The sequence below is a fragment of the Apium graveolens genome, chromosome 2 (assembly GCF_009905375.1).
Source record: "Apium graveolens cultivar Ventura chromosome 2, ASM990537v1, whole genome shotgun sequence".
NCBI lineage: Eukaryota > Viridiplantae > Streptophyta > Magnoliopsida > Apiales > Apiaceae > Apium > Apium graveolens.
In genome coordinates this window covers 239,141,042-239,160,631 of record NC_133648.1, presented here as the reverse complement: position 1 = coordinate 239,160,631, position 19,590 = coordinate 239,141,042, and the positions used below count along the sequence as shown (strand labels likewise).

Here is a 19,590-nt window from a genome sequence, read left to right as displayed (position 1 = left end):
TTGGGCTTGTTAGCTATGGCCCAAAATGGGTACTAAAAATTGTACCAGACAGACCCCCGAGATGATATACAAATCACGGGACCAGTTTAGTTTGTACAAGGGAATGATAAATAAGCTCCTACATTTACTCTTTAAACTCCAATTTTAAGATTTCAAAATTTTAATCACCTAATTACCCATGATTTCTCAACAATGCAGTTCATTAATTAGTTTTACGATGAGTAGGTATGTCATTTACGTATCAATTGGAGCTTAAATATTAATTTATGGAGTTTATTTATCAAACCCCTTTCTTTATATGACTTTTTTTTTTACAAATATGGTTAAAAATCTTACCAATGAGTAGTTGTTCTAAAGAATCAAACCATTGGACAGCAGAGGATAAAGATATAAACCGTTTAGATATAGTATTATTCTTAATATCTTGAGATTTTAGAAGTCGGTAATATTGTATCAGAATGCGGAAAAAGTACTGATATTGTACCTTGGTGAGTACAAATAAATGGAACAGGATCCCCACCGGGTAATTGAAAATAGTGTACTACGGGGGTTCATACATGGAACGAGATCAGCACATAGCACCTAATAGTAGTAATTGAACGGACACTATGTCAATAAAAGGGACGAAACACCTTATGATCCACTATTCAAATTCTAATAAACGGGTTTTTGAATGAAAAAATATGTTGAGATATAAATATATTCATGATTAACCGAATTTCTAATATCTCGAGATATTAGAAGAGCCGGTAATTTAACATAAATTCTTAATTACTTGAAATATTGTTCTAACCTTTTATATGTATAATTTTTTATTATTATTATTATTTATTTTTTTAACTCGAAAAATTAGAAGGGAGTCGAGACACAAGTTGCGCTCCCGCCCCTTTCTGAATACAAAAGCTTAACCTATGAAAAAGAAAAACACCACTCTTAGCATTATTAGAGAGAATAATGGAAAGAGTATTGAGACGCGAGAGAACATCCAACGCTTCCGTGTCTAGTTCCCCAAAAGTAGAGAAGGCAAATGGGATGAATGAATAACCATTGTCAACGCAAATCCTAGAATACTTCCTTTTTTTCTTTTCCACCGCATTTAGTAACGACACCCCAGGAGCCCATGAACTCACTCCCCCATCAGCAAAAGGAGAAATACCAGTCACATCCAGACATGCATCTTTACCTTGGGACCAATTGAACAACAATAGATATGCAGGTCTGAGTTCTTGCTCAGCATCCGAAAGAAATCCCAAAGGAGCCTCCTTACGCACAGGAACGCTAACCTTGGAGCAGATATCCACCAGAATGTTGCGCACCAAATTATGCCTGAATTTTACACCTACATCACTTGAACAGTGAACTGCGTGATCGCCCCACTGGTCCATCCTGTGAACATTACAACTCGGACACAAGGTGCCTTCAATAAACAAAGGAATTGCAAACCGGTAGCACAATACCGCCCGAAAGTGGCGTTGGTTCATCCTCTGCCCCAGCCCATCAATAGGGATGGTAAACAAGAAATCCTGAGCATGAGGGTATCCCCAACAATAGTTCCATCATCCAGATACCAAGCTTGAAGAGAAAGCTCACAAGACTGCGCAATGGTCTGAGCCAAAGGGTGAAGGGCCAAAGCAAACAACAAAGGACCCAAATGATCCCCTTGTTGAACCCCTTGACAAGACCACAAAACAGAGTCGCCATAATAGAGTCGGGACGGGCGAGAATAACAGAACTCAACCCAAGGAGAGATAGAAGGACACCGCACCCGGGCCTCCTGGAGAAGGATACTCCTGTCAATAACGTTAAAAGAATTCTTGAAATCCACCAGGAGCATAGACAGCCCCACCTCATCCCCCTAGCCTCTAAGTGCCTGTTGACAGAATGCACAACAGCCTCACAACTACCAGGAATTCCAACACCAAACTGAAAATCCCGTAAATAAGATGCCATAGAACTACCAACAGAAGAAGATGCAGCCTTAGATACCAGCCGTCTCCACACCGTACCAACAGCAATAGGGCGAATACCACCTCCTGGCTTAACTAAATGAGTCAATGGAGCACTAGCAATAAACTCCCCCAGCTGGGCTGGGCACTTGCCACTAAGGAACAAGTTGATAACCCCCGTAATAGAACCTAACAGATCATCAGCAACCGCAGAAGTAGCCCCACCCAAAACATTCGGTAAATGTTGGGTGTTAGGGCGAAAACACGCGCTAATAACACACGCAAGTATACGCGTTCGCAAGTAATATAGAATACTTTCTAGTTCATTCCCACAGAGACTCAGACTAATTATGTTCAATTAAACTCACTCACCAGTGTATGATTACTTCTCAATGTTAAGACAATAACACTTAGATTTGATTAACTAATTATTAACTACAATTAACTATGAGAATTAAACACTTAATTAACATTTGAATTAACAATATTAAAACACTCATGAGATCACAACTTCACTACTACTTCCTTCAATAGTCATTGTTATTACCCTTAGTATGCAACAATGATGATATTAATCGAATAACACGAAACTGATAAAAGCCAACTTTCATTGTACTAATACCATTCTACCAAGCATCCACAATTAAGATAGAAGTTGAATAGGCATCAATTATGTTGAGTCCCTATATGTCTACAGAAATTGACAACATAACGATTTAAGCACAAGTTATTATAAGACGTTCTAAGTGGTATAAACACTTAGAACACTAGAAATACCCTGAAATGCACAAACACTAGAAAAACGCATCAAATACATAAAATACATGATTTCAAGACACCAATTCAAGCTATTATAAGACGTTCTAAGTGGTATAAAATGCCACTTATCACACCCCCAAACTTAAATCTATGCTTGTCCTCAAGCGTCACAGACTCAAAAATAAAACAAAAATATGCATGAATGCAATCTATATGAAATGCAGCGATCCCCCTTACTACGACCAAACCAACCAACTTACGACATCTCAACAAATGCAATTAAGCAAATAAAGATCAATCAAATCGTGCAAACTAACATACAGCCAGAAACGTGGTGTGTGCAGATGCTTAACAGATATGCTTCGAAACTAGATCAATTATCATAACTCAACTATCCTCAAGGCAATCGCATGATTATACGAAGAATAAAAATTCTAGGCACAAAGTGACTTAGAACATTTCAAGATTTCTGGAGCTTATTGCGGAATCATACTTTTATTTACAACAACAAATGCTTATTTGACCGTGCAATGAGTGAGGTCCACAAAAGACTTATACAATGGCATCCATGTAGCGAGCGTTAGGTTAGCGGATCCCAGACTATAAAAGTCTTAGGTCATTAGGCACAAAGTCCCCTAAGAACTTAATAACTCGAATACCAAAGAGCCCACTCGTGATCAATTATGTATTAACTCTTTTTCTCTTTTTTTTCTTCTTTTTTTCTATTTTTTTCTCTTTTTTTTTCAAAATTTCTGAGCAAGTGCGTTTCACTCCCTCTTGCTCAACCCTAGACTACTCACATAAAAATACGAGCCGACTACTAGCCATTTGACGCCTAGCCACAATTAGCAATGAATTCCATTTTTCACTCTATTTTTTCTTTCATGCCTTTTATCACTAAGAACCTATTATAAAATTCTAAGCATAATCAATAGATTAACCTCGAAAACCATCAAACCATAACAACAATCTAGTCCTTAAGCATTCTCTAAGACTTAGTGAAATTACAAGTGTTCCTAGCATGCATATCAACCTACACAACTCAACATCACTTTAACGCTATCACCACACTCGCATCAACATCACAAATCAATTGGTAGATCAGTGCAAAAGGGATCATGGTATATGCATGAGCTACATGACATGATACATAAATAAAACTATAATTAAAAAAAACTATATGGCAACAATTATGCAATTATATGAACTAAATTATCATGAATATACAACTACATGACACACACACAAAATATTCCTTAACTACCACCCCAAAACTTAAAATCTTCACTGTCCCCAGTGAAGGTAGTAGAAAGGAACACAGGGTATACCTACTCGGAGAGATCATCATCATCATCATCATCATCATCATCACCCTCAGAGTGTGGTGTATCAGGAGGCGGATATGCAGAGTCCTCACCAAAAACTGGCCACTGGATGTCAGCTCCAAGGCCTCAAAAACAGTCCCAAGCGCAAGGGTGAGCTCCTGAGCAAACCTGCTCTGCGTCTCGTACATAACATCCATCCTCCTCGACAGCCTCCTATACTGGGCATCAGCCATCCCAGCACCCTCCTGAGCTCTAGAAGAACCAGCCTCATCTCGCCTTGGCCTTGCCATGGTAGCACCTCATGTTGGACGCCCTCCTAGAAGACGATAACCTAGCCCATGCTCCTCGGACTCACCACCGGTCCACTCCTGCATCGCATGCAAAGTCCCGGAGTCAATAGGAGCGGCCGGCAACTGCAACTGCTCATGAGACGGCCACTGAACTCCCACTGCTCGGCAAAGCTTTATAACCGTGGATGCATAAGGGATGTTCATGTGCTTAGCTCCTCTCAAAAACTTCAGAATTCCTTGGTAGATGAACTCATCAAGGTCCACATATTACTCCTCATTCAAAATTTCCCATAACAACTGTGCTCTCTCAACTGTGACCTCATGTGCATGTGAAGTAGGCAGAATATTAGCGCAAATAAAAGCATTCCATGCACGGGCATACCTATTCATCGCGATCACCGAAAAGTGATGATACTCGTTAGTCCCAGTCTTGAAGGTCCAAACTGTGCCCGGCCTACGGAGAGTAGCACAAATCAAATCCAAGTCAAAATCCTCAGCAGTCTTCTCGTTCCAATTCTCCTCCGTGGGATTCCTCTGTCGTTGCCCAATCACACGGCGAATCGCCGCAGGGTGATAATCCACCGTCAACTCCCGAACAACAGAATACCCATTCTTCTCAGCCTTCGCGTTCGCATAGAACTCGCGAACCACGCTCATCGGCACTGCTTCAGGAGACTCACAAAAAGCAATCCACCCCTTCTCAGCAATTATAGGCAACAACTCACCATCCCTCCCCGATAATAAGAACCCCCTCTCCTTCAAAATCGGCTTACCCAGAAGCCTAGTATACTCCTCCTCAGCAGCCCTATCATTCAAACGAGGCCTCGCAGCGGTACCCCTCGAAGAATCAGCAGTAGGGACAGTGATGCTGCTATCGATAGTCCTGGATCTCTTGGGTGCCATCAAAATTGAGAAAAAGTGTTTAAGATTTGTGTTTTTGGGTTTAGGAGAGAGTTTAAGGTTTGAAAGTGTATGGGGAGTATATGGGATAGGTGTATGTATATATAGGGTAGGGATTAGGGTAAAATTTGATTAGGAGTGGGTTTGAGGGTTAAAAACATGGGATAATGGGGAAATAGGTCGTGGGTAATGGGATGTAATTTGTTTTTTGTTTTTTCAGATTTTTTTTTGGATTTTTAATGGACTTAAAAAAATTTCTCCCAGTCGGCCCCTGAGCGCCCGCTCAGCAGGGGTCTTCTGGAATTTTTTTTTCCTTGCCCTGTTTTTCTGATTTTTTTAGTGGTTTTGGATAGGTTACTAACTTCTAAGGGTTCCTGTAACAACAAATCATGGGTTGCCTCCCACGAAGTGCTTCTTTTTCGTCATTAGCTTGACGTAGCATACCTTACTCAAGTTGACAATAAAATGGCACTAACCACTTCCCGGTTTGTCGTGTCCCCATAGTAGTGCTTCAAACGCTGACCATTAACCTTGAATGCTTGGTCCGGATCATTCTCAAAAATCTCCACCGCTCCATGTGGAAACACAGTTTTGACAATAAAAGCTCCAGACCACCTTGATTTCAACTTCCCAGGAAAAAGTCGGAGACGAGAGTTGAATAAAAGAACTTGCTGCCCAGGCACGAATAACTTAGGATGTAGTTTCCTATCGTGCCACCTTTTCACTTTTTCCTTGTACATTTTGTTGTTCTCGTATGCTTGGAGTCGAAATTCATCAAGTTCATTAAGTTGAAGCATTCACTTCTTTCCAGCTGCATCTAGATCCAGGTTCAACTTCTTCAACGCCCAATAGGCCTTATGCTCAAGTTCCACAGGTAAATGACATCCCTTACCATATACAAGTTAAAACGGGGACATCCCAAGTGGAGTCTTATATGTTATTCTATAAGCCCAAACAGCTTCATCGAGCTTTAAAGACCAATCCTTCCTTGACGGACAAAGAACCTTCTCTAAAATACGCTTGATCTCTTTGTTAGACAGTTTCGCTTGACCATTTGTTTGTGGATGATAGGCAGTAGCAACTCGATAATTCATATTGTAGCGCTGCATAATAGAAGTAAACTTAGGGTTGCAGAAATGCGACCCTTCATCACTTATGATTACTTGTGGCCTTCCAGACCTTGTGAAAATCTGCTTATGAAGAAAGTTCAACACTGCCTTTGCATCATTCGCCAGTAGAGCCTTGACTTCTACCCATTTTGAGACATAATCGACTGCCAGCAATATGTACTGATTATTGCGGGACGAGACAAAAGGCCCCGTGAAATCGATTCCCCAAACATCAAAGACCTTGACCTCAAGCATCACATTTAACGGCATCTCATCCTTTCTCGTAAGATTCCCCACTCTTTGGCAACGATCACACCTTAAAACAAACTAATGAGCATCCTTAAACAAAGGAGGCCAGAAAAAACCTGCTTGCAGAATACGAGATGCCGTCTTCTCACCACCATAGTGTCCACCATAAACTGTGGAGTGGCAGTCTCGTAATATCCCCTCCGTCTCAAAGAATGGGATACATCTCCTGATGATCTGGTCAGCTCCCTGTCTAAACAAATACGGTTCATCCCACATATACCACTTCACCTCATGCAGAAACTTCTTCTTTTGAGCTGTGGTCAAATTAGGAGGCATTATATTGCTGACACGATAATTCACAATATCTGCGAACCATGGCTCTTCCTCCTGAACTGCGAACAACTGCTCATCCGGAAAAGATTCGTTGATCAATGTCTTATCATGTGAAGTAAACTCGGGATTCTCCAATCTAGAGAGATGGTCAGCTACTTGATTCTCAGTACCTTTTCGATCCTTGATCTCTAACTCATATTCCTGTAGCAAGAGCACCCAACGAATAAGTCTGGGCTTCGAATCCTTCTTGGAAACCAAATAGCGAATGGCCGCATGATCAGTGAACACTGTCACCTTTGTCCCAAGCAAATAAGATCGAAATTTTTCGAACCCAAAGACTATAGCCAAGAGCTCCTTCTCAGTAGTGGTGTAGTTCATTTGGGCCCCATTTAAGGTCTTGCTAGCATAGTAGACCACATGAAAGAGATTATTCTTGCGTTATCCAAGAACTGCACTCACCGCATAATCACTCGTATCACACATCATCTCAAAAGGATCTGTCCAATCTGGTGCTGTAATAACAGTGCAGTTATCAAACTCTTCTTGAGAGTCTCAAATGCCGTCAAGCATTCATCATCAAATTTGAAAGGCACATTCTTCTCAAGCAAGTTGCACAACGGCTTAGATATCTTCGAAAAGTCCTTGATGAAACGCCGATAAAAACCCGCATGACCAAGAAAACTACGAATTCCTTTCACAGAAATAGGTGGTGGAAGATTTTCAATGACTCCCACCTTGGCTTTGTCCACCTCAAGACCCTTTCTAGAGACCTTATGCCCAAGAATAATGCCTTCACGCACCATAAAGTGATATTTTTCCCAATTGAGCACCAAATTAGTTTCCACACACCTTTTGAGTACTGCACGAAGATTATTCAAATATTCATCATACGAATGTCCAAAGACGGAGAAGTTGTCCATGAACACCTCGACATCATTTCCAATCATATAAGAGAATATAGCCATCATACATCTCTGAAAAGTGGCCGGTGCGCCACATAACCCAAACGAAACTCTACGAAAAGTAAACGTGCCAAATGGACAAGTGAAGGTAGTCTTTTCTTGATCCTCTGGTGCAATACAAATCTGATTATACCCTGAATAGCCGTCCAGAAGACAATAAAACTCATGACCGGCCAACCTGTCAAGCATCTGATCAATAAACGGAAGAGGGAAGTGATCCTTCCACGTGGCCTTGTTCAACTTTCTGTAGTTCATGCATACTCTCCATCATGTGACTGTTCTCGTGGGGATGAGCTCATTCTTCTCATTTGCTACCACAGTAATACCTCATTTCTTAGGTACACATTGCACGGGGCTCACCCAAGAACTGTCAAAAATAGGATAAATGATTCCTGCATCCAGCCACTTCAGAATTTCTTTCTTCACCACTTCTTTCATGACAGGATTAAGTCTGCGCTGTTGCTCAACAGTCGGCTTACTACCCTCTTCTAGCAGAATCTTATGCATGCAGTATGAAGGGTTGATACCTTTGATGTCTGCTATAGTCCATCCGATAGCCGATTTGAATTCTCTCAAAATCCTTAAGAGTTTGTCCTCCTCACTACCTGAAAAGGTCAAATACAATAATAACAGGTAAAGTAGATGCATCACCTAAAAAAACATACCTCAAGTGTTCAGGCAATGGTTTAAGCTCCAAGATAGGTGCTTCCTCAATAGATGGTTTGAGCTTTCCTTCAGCATTTTTGAGGTCAGAAGTACCAAGAGATTCAAATGGCATGTCTAGCTTTCGCCTTCAGGGAGAAGCATTTAGATATTGTAGTTGCTCATTGTCATCCTCATCATCACTATCAAAATCCCCCACTAAGGCCTTCTCTAATGCATCAGACATTAGCATATGATCAAGTTCTGAAGTAACCGCAGAATCAATCAAATCTACTTTTAAGCACTCCTCATCTTCTGTAGGGAATTTCATTGCTTTGAATACATTGAATGTCACATCCTGATCCTGCACCCGCATTGTAAGTTCACCTTTCTGCACATCTATCAAGGTATGGCCTGTAGCCAAGAAAGGTCTTCCCAAGATTATGAGAATCTTCTTATCTTCCTCGAAATCCAGAATAACAAAGTTTGAAGGAAAGAAGAGCTTATCCACCTTTACTAGCACATCCCCCACTATTCCTCGTGGGTATGTAATAGAACGATCATCCAATTGTAGAGACATGTAGGTGGGTTTTGGATCAGGCAAATTCAACCTTTTGAAGATCGACAACGGCATCAAATTGATGCTCTCTCCCAAATCACAAAGGCACTTGTCAAAAGGCAACTTGCCAATGGTGCAAGGAATGGTAAAGCTACCTGGATCTTTAAGCTTTGGAGGTAACTTTTGTTGCAGCACAACACTGCATTCTTCCGTTAGAGCAACGGTCTCAAGGTCATCCAGTTTCACCTTCCTTGAAAGAATACTCTTCATAAATCTCGCATAACTAGCATTTGCTCCAGTGCATCAGCGAAAGGTATATTGATGTGAAGTTTCTTGAACACCTCCAGAAACTTACTGAACTGCTTATCCAGCTTTTGTTGTTGCAATCTCTTAGGGAAAGGTGGTGGAGGATAGAGCTGTTTCTCCCCTATATTACCCTCAGGCAGAGTGTGTTCAACAGTAGTCTTCCTTGGTTTCGCAACTTTCTCCTTTTGCTTAGCTTCTTCATTACCATCTTCAGCTTCTCCTTCTTTTGCCTTTTCAACTTCAACAACTTTTCCAGACCTTAAGGTAATAGCCTTGACTTGCTCTTTAGCTTCCTTCCTGTCTGGAACTTCAGTGTCACTGGGAAGTGTGCCAGGTTGATGGTTGAGCACTGCATTGGCTATTTGACCGATTCGATTTTCCAAGGTCTTGATAGAAACCGCCTGACTCTTGCACAACAGCTTAAGTTCCTCAAAATCAGCACTAGAGGGTGGAGTTGTGCCTCCTTGTTGAGGATATGATTGCATTTGAGCATAATGTTGTGATTGCTGGAATCCAGGTGGATTGAACTGTTTACTTACGCCTTGCTGATATGGTTGCTGAATAGCATTCTGATTATTAATCCAGCTGAAATTTGGATGATTTCTGTTGTTAGGATGATAAGTAGCTGGCACAAGCTGCTGTTGTCGCTGATAATTGTTCATATACTGAACAGATTCGTTAACAAGAGAACACTGATCCATAGCATGAGAACCTGCACAAAGCTCACAGACCATAGCTATCTGATTGACTCCATATATGGCTAGAGAATCGACCTTCATAGACAGCGCTTGGAGCTGCGCTGCAATAGCGGTAGCTGCATCAACTTCCAGAATACCTGCTACCTTCCCAGGCATCATCCTTTGAGTTGGGTTTTGATGCTCATTTGCAGCCATAGTCTCAATAAAATTATAAGCCTAGGTATAGCTTTTGGCCCACAAGGCGCCTCCAGCTGCTGCATCGAGCATGGCCCGAGATTGGGCCCCCAAACCATTATAGAAACCAGTGATCACCATCCAATCAGGCATTCCATGATGTGGACACTTTCTCAATATCTCTTTGTAGCACTCCCAAGCTTCGCACATAGATTCCGTAGGTTGCTACGCAAACTGAGTAAGAGCACTCCTCATAGCAGCAGTCTTCGTCATTGGATAAAACTTTACCAGAAACTTTTGTGCAAGATCTTGCCAAGTAGTGATAGACCCAGCTGGTTCAGAATGTAACCAGTCTTTAGCTTTATCCCTCAAAGAGAATGGAAAAAGCCTCAGCTTGATAGCCTCATCAGTCACACCATTATATTTGAAAGTACTGCAGATCTCGACAAAATTCCTTATGTGCATGTTGGGGTCTTCAATCGCAGCACCTCCGAAAGAAACAGAATTCTGCACCATCTGAATAGTGCCCGGCTTGATTTCAAAGTTATTGGCCTCAATAGCCGGGTGCATGATGCTAGACTGAATGTCATCAATTTTGGGCCGAGAAAAGTCCATAAGAGCTGGATCTGCCGGAACTAAACAATCATCCATGTTTGCTGGCTCTTTCTGCTCACTTCCTGAATTCGAATCTTCAAAATCTATCTTCTCCGGGATATCAAGAACTTCGTCTGTCTCCTCAGCCGTATCTAAAGTCCTCTTGCGAGAACGAGTTTGCATAAACGCTCGCTAAAGTACCTGAAACACAACCGGAAACAATAAGTAACACGTCTTAATCACTGAGTCCTAATGACCAATAATGGTAAGTACATAAACTAAAGAAATACGCCGAGTCCCTGACAGCGGCACCAAAAACTTGTTAGGGCGAAAACACGCGCTAATAAAACATGCAAGTATACGCGTTCACAAGTAATATAGAATACTTTGTAGTTCGTTCCCACAAAGACTCAGACTAATTATGTTCAATTAAACTCACCCACCAGTGTATGATTACTTCTCAATGTTAAGATAATAACACTTAGATTTGATTAACTAATTATTAACTACAATTAACTACGAGAATTAAACACGTAATTAACACTTGAATTAACAATATTAAAATACTCATGAGATCACAACTTCATTACTACTTCCTTCAATAGTCATTGTTATTACCCTTAGCATGCAACAGTGATGATATTAATCGAATAACACGAAACTGATAAAAGCCAAATTTCATTGTACTAATACCATTCTACCAAGCATCCACAATTAAGATAGAAGTTGAATAGGCATCAATTATGTTGAGTCCCTATATGTCTACAGAAATTGACAACATAACGATTTAAGCACAAGTTATTCTTTATTGATTACATAGGATGAATAAAACGGTTAGAGTTACCCACTAATCATGCATACTCTTACATGAACCTATGCTAGCATGGCAAGTTCTAAATCTTAAGATCCATCGTCGCTTCACAAGAGATTAACACCCTATCTTATATGTTCGCGACACACATAAGACGAATACGCACAACCAATACTAGATATCATACAATCATCACACACTAAGGTATTAAACAACTAACTAAAGAATTCCATAGTAAATCCGTTACGACCCCATGATCACGATTAGCCCATGATAGCACTCATCGTCATCATGGGTTCATATGAAAACATGATAATAACACACGAGAATAATAACTAAAACTACTTATATTAAAACAGAGTACGTCACAAGAGTAATTAGGTTCAAAGTAAAGAAAACTAGCATCCAACGTTATAACGAAATAAAGAATCACAAGAAAATATGCTTCCTCTTCGTTGCGGTGTGCTAAAACGGTCTTCTTCCTTATCTCCTCCGCTCTTCGATTAATACTACGATCCAACCTCTGTGAAACGTCTCTGAAATCTTCTTATATGGAAGTCTCATAAAGCCCATATAACTCAGAAGTTGGAAGCCAAACAGAAATAGGAGTCTAAAATAATTAATCAGATTTTCCGTCCCTGCGCGGCCGCTCAGCATTCCTGAGCGGGCGCTCAGCTTGCTAAGCGGTCGCTCAGCAGAGCTGAGCGGGCCTCAGCCCCTTTCTGGAAACTGATCTGTTTTTCTTCCGTTTCTTCGCTGCAATCTGCTCCTATCTTCCCACTTGCAATGCTAAACACATGCCAAGGCATATTATTGATGAAATCTCTCCTGAAATGCAACTAATACCCTGAAATGCACAAACACTAGAAAAAGCATCAAATACACAAAATACTTGATTTCAAGACACCAATTCAAGCTATTATAAGACGTTCTAAGTGGTATAAAATGCCACGTATCATTGGGCTCTAACCCCGTCACGCCCACAAGAGGTCCCTTTAGGGAAACTTCGAATACGATCCAACACCAAATCTTTGTGGACGTGGAGGGCATCCACCCCAATCACAGAAATATCAAGACCGGAGAGGGTACGAAAGGGTGCTTGAATTCCAGTTCATCCAGAGTGTCTGGAGTATCTGGAGCAACGCTGGAGGAAGTAAGCACCTTAATAGCAGCAGTAAAGTGCCCATCAGCCAACTTACGTTTGCACTGGAACAGGTTAGCCTCCTCAAAATTCCTAGACTTCTGTAACCTCCGGGTGGAAGTTGTTAAAAAGGCCAAGCGATCCTTCACCAAACCCATCATATCGCCCGGATCCCTCCACCGAAGAATGGCACTAGAAATATGCTCAAACTGACGTCGTTCTCTTTCCCCAAACCTCCGCTGAGCTCTGTTGGATGGCACAAACGAGCTCAAAGTACAACAAGGTAAAATGAGAAGTTGCGCCCAAGAAGACAAATCAGCCGGACAAATCCCTGTGCGAAATAATATGAGTAGGAATACAGCATAGTGCGGCTTCGGTAACATCTGGTGCCGAAATCAAAGTCCCATCCGCGTGTTTACAATTCTTGATGAACGAGTGAGTGCGAAGACACTCACCACACAACCAAACACCGGCTTGATGGAGTGCAAGATCGAACGCAGAGGATAAGATAAAGTCACTAGCGATACGCGAACTATGTACCGCCTTCAAGTTGTCAGTGTTAAAGTGATGGGTTCACAAATGAGAAACAACATATGACTTAGCCAGCCCTTGACCTCCAGGACCACCACAACAACCATCACTCCCTTTCAACGGACATGGAATTCTCAATACCCCTGGATTGACCATGATAGTCTCAAAGAACACGACCGAATATAACTAAATGTACCCCTGCAGTTAAGCTCAATACCTCGAATAACGCCTACATGGACCTACCTGGACATACACGTTTAATTTTTTTTCTCCTGAACAATAACCAAACACCTTACGTGCAACAGAAACTTGCACTTTTTCCTTCCACTTCTTTTCGTAACTTTGTACCATGAATTCCGGCTCGCTCCGCATAATGTACAATTTTGTTTATGCATGATCTACACACGTATACAGTATGCTTCGTGCGCTTCGAACATGATGAAAGCTGAATGTCTAGACATCACAGGTTTGTATTCTGGTTAGAATTCAGATTCTAGACTAGACCAACTAATATAACTGACGAGGTGTCTGGCCTTTTTCCTTTAAAAATAAGTTACTAATAGAATGAAAAAAAGAGAGGAATTTTGTGGATAATCTAGAACGTGAATATAAGATGGTGGCATTGACTGACTATGAGTCTTTGACGAGTAAGGGCAGTCTCCGGTCATCCCCCTTCTGAAAAATAAACTGACAACGCGCAAGACAGCAATTAAAGGGGGTTTGCCAGTACAAACTGACCTGAGAATGGAATCGAAAATTTGCACGATAACAGACTTTTCACCCGACAGCTAAATTACATCAAAAATATTTATGCAAGATCGCATTATATAGCATTTGGGAGTATAAAACAGTGCAATATAAAAAAAATGCAAAATAACCAACTGACGTGACGGGGGAAATGATAGGTTCTGATTGTCCAAATTGTCATCTTTTTAACTAGTTGGGGAAACTCATTACAGCTTTTGCCACAAAGTGGACAATCACAAAACATACATGCATCATTACAAAATAATGTACACACATTCGGTTAATATAATTATATAATCAGAAGATGATCTCGTTTTTAGTTATACTCGGGTTTTTCTTTAAAAATATACCACTTTCCATCTAAATTTGTTTAAAATTTAATGAATAAGTTATTTATAATTTAATTATTCTTTTAGTACTTAGAAACAATCAAATATAAACTTCTGATCGTAATATTTCACTGATACTCCCTCCTACTTAAATTTTTAATTGTTTCGTTTTAAAGACGTCCAGTCCAATTTTAATAAATTTCATTAACTTTATTATTATTTTTATTTTTTTATTTCTTAATATTCATACCCCACCTAAATATTTAATAATTGAGCGAGATGAAAAGAGTAATTATTTAACTAGGTTACTTAATAGAATTAAAATATTTATAAAAGAAAAAAGATTATCATTTAATTACGGAAGTAAAAAAGTATAGAAATATATTTGACTAATTTTTTTTATTAATTACTCCCTCCGTCCCAATTAATTCTTAACATTTGAAATAGAGTGTTCAACACACATTTTAAGGCTCTTATCTCTCATAGTTACATAATTTATTCATTTTTTAAATTTCGTTTGAATAAAATTTAAATTTTCAAATTTTTATTTAAAAAATTTGTAAAAATAAGTTATGGAATTGTATTAAATATGAGTTTTAAAATATATGTATTTCTAGTTAGAACATATAGTATTCTCTCCGTCCCGTAATACATTTCCTATATTGATTTTGAACAATATTGATGTTAAGCGTTTTACTATTAATTTACGTCTACTCTATAAGATCAAATATAGTCATGAGTGATCTCGTTGGATTCATATTTATGAATATTTTAATATAATAAAATTTTTATATTTAATATTAATACAAAATTAAAATATTAACAATCAAAAGTATGAATGAAACACAAATAGAAATGTTTGGAGGGAGGGAGGGCTGAGCATCGGTTGGTTTGGGCGGTTTGGAAGGTCCAAACCGAACCAAACCGAAATTAGCGGTTTCCCTAAAATCCAATCCGAAACCAAACCGTTATGTGAAAAAACCAAACCAAACCAATCCATTTGAAACGGTTCGATTCGGTTTGGTTTCGGTTTAAACCGTTTTTCCTATAAAACAAAGTTAGAAATTAAATTAAACTTGAAATTGTAAATGAGAATTGAAATTTTGTACCATATTATTGAATTATATTTTCTATTATAATCATATTCAAAAAGAATATATATAAAAATAATGACTTTGAAAAATAAAAAAGGCAAGAAGATGAACGAAAAAGATGTGACCAATTCTTATGCTTTTATTGAATAAAAATAAAAATAGTGAAAATACAACACATACATGAATATTTATATCTTAGAATAAAATATATTATGATTAGTTCTTTTATATGTTTTAGTTTACACATATGTTGTACATAATAATTTTATTATTAATTGCACTTTACTAATATATTTAAATATTCGGTTCGGTTCGGTTATATCGGTCGGTTTGGAGGTAAAAACCGAAACCAAACCGAAAAAATTCGGTTTTTAAAATGACAATCCGTAACCGAACCAAACCGTTAGTAAACCGTAAAATTCGATTTGGTCAGTTTGGATTGGGCGGTTTCGGTCGGTTTGGATAATTTATACTCAAGCCTAGAGGGAGGGAGTAACAGTTTATTGAGTCCAACTTGCCTGTTGTCCGTCGATATCGTTATCAAGTTTATAAATTATCAACGAGTCAATCATTACAAATATCTTTCTACATATGGTTCAAAGAAAAAGAGTAATCATCTCCGGGGAAAGTGTAATCATTTCACCAATAAGTTTTAGCAAAAAATTAATAATAGTCCTCTTCCACTAATCATCTCATTGCCATTCTCCCCGATAAATATATTCAATACTGAGTTATAATTTTTGTAATTTAAAAAATAAGTAGCGGAAAAACCCAGAATCGGAAAACCCTGTTATTCTTGAATCTGCGTCGGAACCGAAAGACCCTGTTATTATTGAATCTGCGCCATATATTAAAAATATTATTTGGAATAAATTTTTATCTATATAAAAATAATTTTCAAAGATGATAAATAATTATTTTAACTTTTCACTGAATTATTTTACTCCTTTTTCATTTTATACATATTATTAAAGCGATACTAGATAACTTAAGTGACGAGAGCTTATTTTCTATTGTAGAGTTCAATTTTAACTTACCTGGAGAATTTTGAGATTATATATTTATTTTAAGATATATGATCTTAATTAATAAAAAAATCAAACGAATAGCATTATAACATTAACATCTGAAATTTGCTTTTCGGGATATATATCGGATCATTTCGGGGTCGGGAGTACTATCCATGCCCCTATCCCCGAACACACCTTCAATTCTAAACTGATATTCTTTTTATTACTGATCCCCGCCGGAACGAGGATTCCCCGGGAATGCGGGGAATAATTAAAAATATCAATTTTGTGTTTTTAGTTTATTTTTTTAATAAAAAACATTTTACTAATTCGTAATATATAAAATCATTAATAATATCTCATATTTTTAATATTAAAACTTATTATAATATAAATGAATGACAAATTAAAATTATATATTATATTATAATGTAAAACAACTGATTAATAAAATTATAGATTATTTTAAAATTATTATAATTTTTTAAATATTATTTTTATAAAAAAACTATTTAAAAAATATATTTTAAAATATATACCTCATCCCTATATATATAATATATATAACAGGGATTGACTAACAGAATTTATAAATGTAAGGTGAGTGAAACAAATTGAAATGAATATGAGGTAAGTAAAACAAATATGAGGTGGTAGCATTTTTAAAATTTTATAATAAAATTATAAAAATTAATAAAAAGAAAACACGTAAATAATATAAACTAATATTTTATTTACTCAAAATTAAAATAATAAAAAAATTGATAAAAAGGGAGGATATGTCTTATTTAATAATAATTTTAAAATATATTCAAGAAGTAATGTAGCAAAATGGAGGTGATGAAATCTTTGAAAATGAGGTTTGGTATTAGATTTTTAATAAACACAATAATATATCTATTTTTAACAAAAAAATATATGTAAGAAATAGTATTTTTATAATTTTTAATATAAAAAGAGAAAATTATAATATTACAATTATTAAAATCAATGAATTTGTTTCTAGCCCTCTCCTGTGAATATATAGAAGGAGATTTCAACTCATTCTGTCTTTGATTTAAATATAGGAACCAAGATAAGCCGCCACCATTTTTTATTGAACATGTGGTCTGTTGGTAAAGCTTTACTGTGATTGTACCCCACCCCATACCATTTCCATATATTGCCATCCTTTTTCAGATCGGATTAGATTCGAATGAATTTAAAGAATAGATTTTCGTAATCTCCTCCTTTCTCTCTCTAACCAACTCCTGCGTGTTCATGCCCCGCTTATATAATAATTTTTTATTAAAAAATTATATCAAAAAGTTAATTTATATTTTATATAATTTAACATATGAATCTATATTTCTTAATAGACACATTTTATATTTTATTTAAATACGTTAAGTAAATATTTACAATAATATTAAAAAATAACTAAGAACATGAGAAATTAGAGAGATAAAAATAAAGAACATAGAGAAAAATGAAGTCAGGGATGAAAATAAAAAGCTTATTTTTTCTCTCCACATGAAGTGAGAGTTCTCCTTGTTCCTCCTCATTCAATCATTCAATTTCTGAGCGTGTGAGTCATAACAATTTCTATGAATCGGGTTAACGAGTTGAATGAGCAGCTTCTTGGTTTAGACATAGATGAAGAGGAAAATGTCGGGGTTCTCTTGAAAGATGAGGGTGAAAGTGATGTCCACAAATATGATCTGTGTGGGACGGTTTCTAACAGAGAAAAATGTGAATGTACGAGCTAAGAAATCCAAAATGGCAGATGTTTGGAGGCATGCAATGGGAATAAATATTAAGAAGATTTGTCCAGGGGTATTCCCTTTTCAATTCTACCATAAAAAATATTTGAACCGGATGGTAAGGGAGAACCATGGTCATTCGATAATGCTATACTTGTGTTGGCGGAGGTGCCGGAAGGGGTTGAATCTGGAAATGTTCCACTTTAGTCTTTGAATACGTGGATTCAAATTTTCGAGTTACCATCCGGGTTCATGACAGAGAGTGTGGGGAGGCAACTGGGGAATTTTTTTGATGAATTTGTGGAGTATGATCACAAGAACAACACTAGTATTTGGCGTGGATACATGAGAATCAAGGTTAAAATTGATGTCAGAAAACCAATTAAAAGGAAAAAGAAGATAGTGGAAAGTAGGGGAGAACACGATTCGGTTCGGCTCGGTTTTATTATAAAACCGGAACCGAAACCGAAGATCCTCGGTTTTAGAAATAAAAAACCGCAACCGCAACTGAATTCCCGGTTTCGGTTTCAGTTTCAAAAATCTCGGTTCGGTTATAATTTCTCGATTTTGATTTTAAAACCGGCAAAAAAATATTATTACAACTTGAATAAAAGGTTGTAATTCAGGAAGCTGCTTAAACACTTGCTTAGACACAAGCCATATCTTTGCACCTTCAACATACTTGGTTATGCCAATTTTCAAATTGCAGAGACTTTAAAGTAATAGACTTGATCTGAATTTCCTTTACAGGGTATGAAAAAGTACCAGACAATGAGATTAAAAACAGAGAACATATTTGAGACCCTGGAAAAATTTATACAAGCTCTCTCCCATGACTTGATCTGAATTTGCTTTACAGGGTATGAAAAAGTACCAGACAATGAGATTAAAAACAGAGAACATATTTGAGACCCTAGAAAAGTTTATACAAGCTCTCTCCCATGACTTGATCTGAATTTGCTTTACAGGGTATGAAAAAGTACCAGACAATGAGATTAAAAACAGAGAACATATTTGAGACCCTTGAAAAGTTTGTACAAGCTCTCTCCCATCAAAGCTAATCTATGGGTTGTACAACAAAATTAATTAAGTAATAGATATGTGCTCATTTTCTGTCAATTAATCTCCAATTTAACATTTATTTTTATTCCTCGATAACAACACAGGTCAATGAAATCTCGCATTTCATAATCAATTACAGAAGCATGGCGACAATACAGAAACGTAACACAACAACATAGAGATTAAAATATTCAACTCAACAGAAATGCAGAGTACATAAGCATGCACATGTATATTTTCAGTAACTAAAAAACTTTAGATTAACAAAGTTACTAAG

General features: G+C 37.6%; 1 non-coding gene across 1 annotated transcript; it reads left to right on the top strand.

Annotated features, from left to right (window-relative positions):
- Positions 1 to 10,403: 10,403 nt before the first annotated feature.
- Positions 10,404 to 10,510, top strand: LOC141709931 (small nucleolar RNA R71). Its single transcript, XR_012570483.1, has one exon. It is a non-coding gene; the product is annotated as a small nucleolar RNA R71 (small nucleolar RNA).
- The last annotated feature ends 9,080 nt before the right edge of the window (positions 10,511 to 19,590 follow it).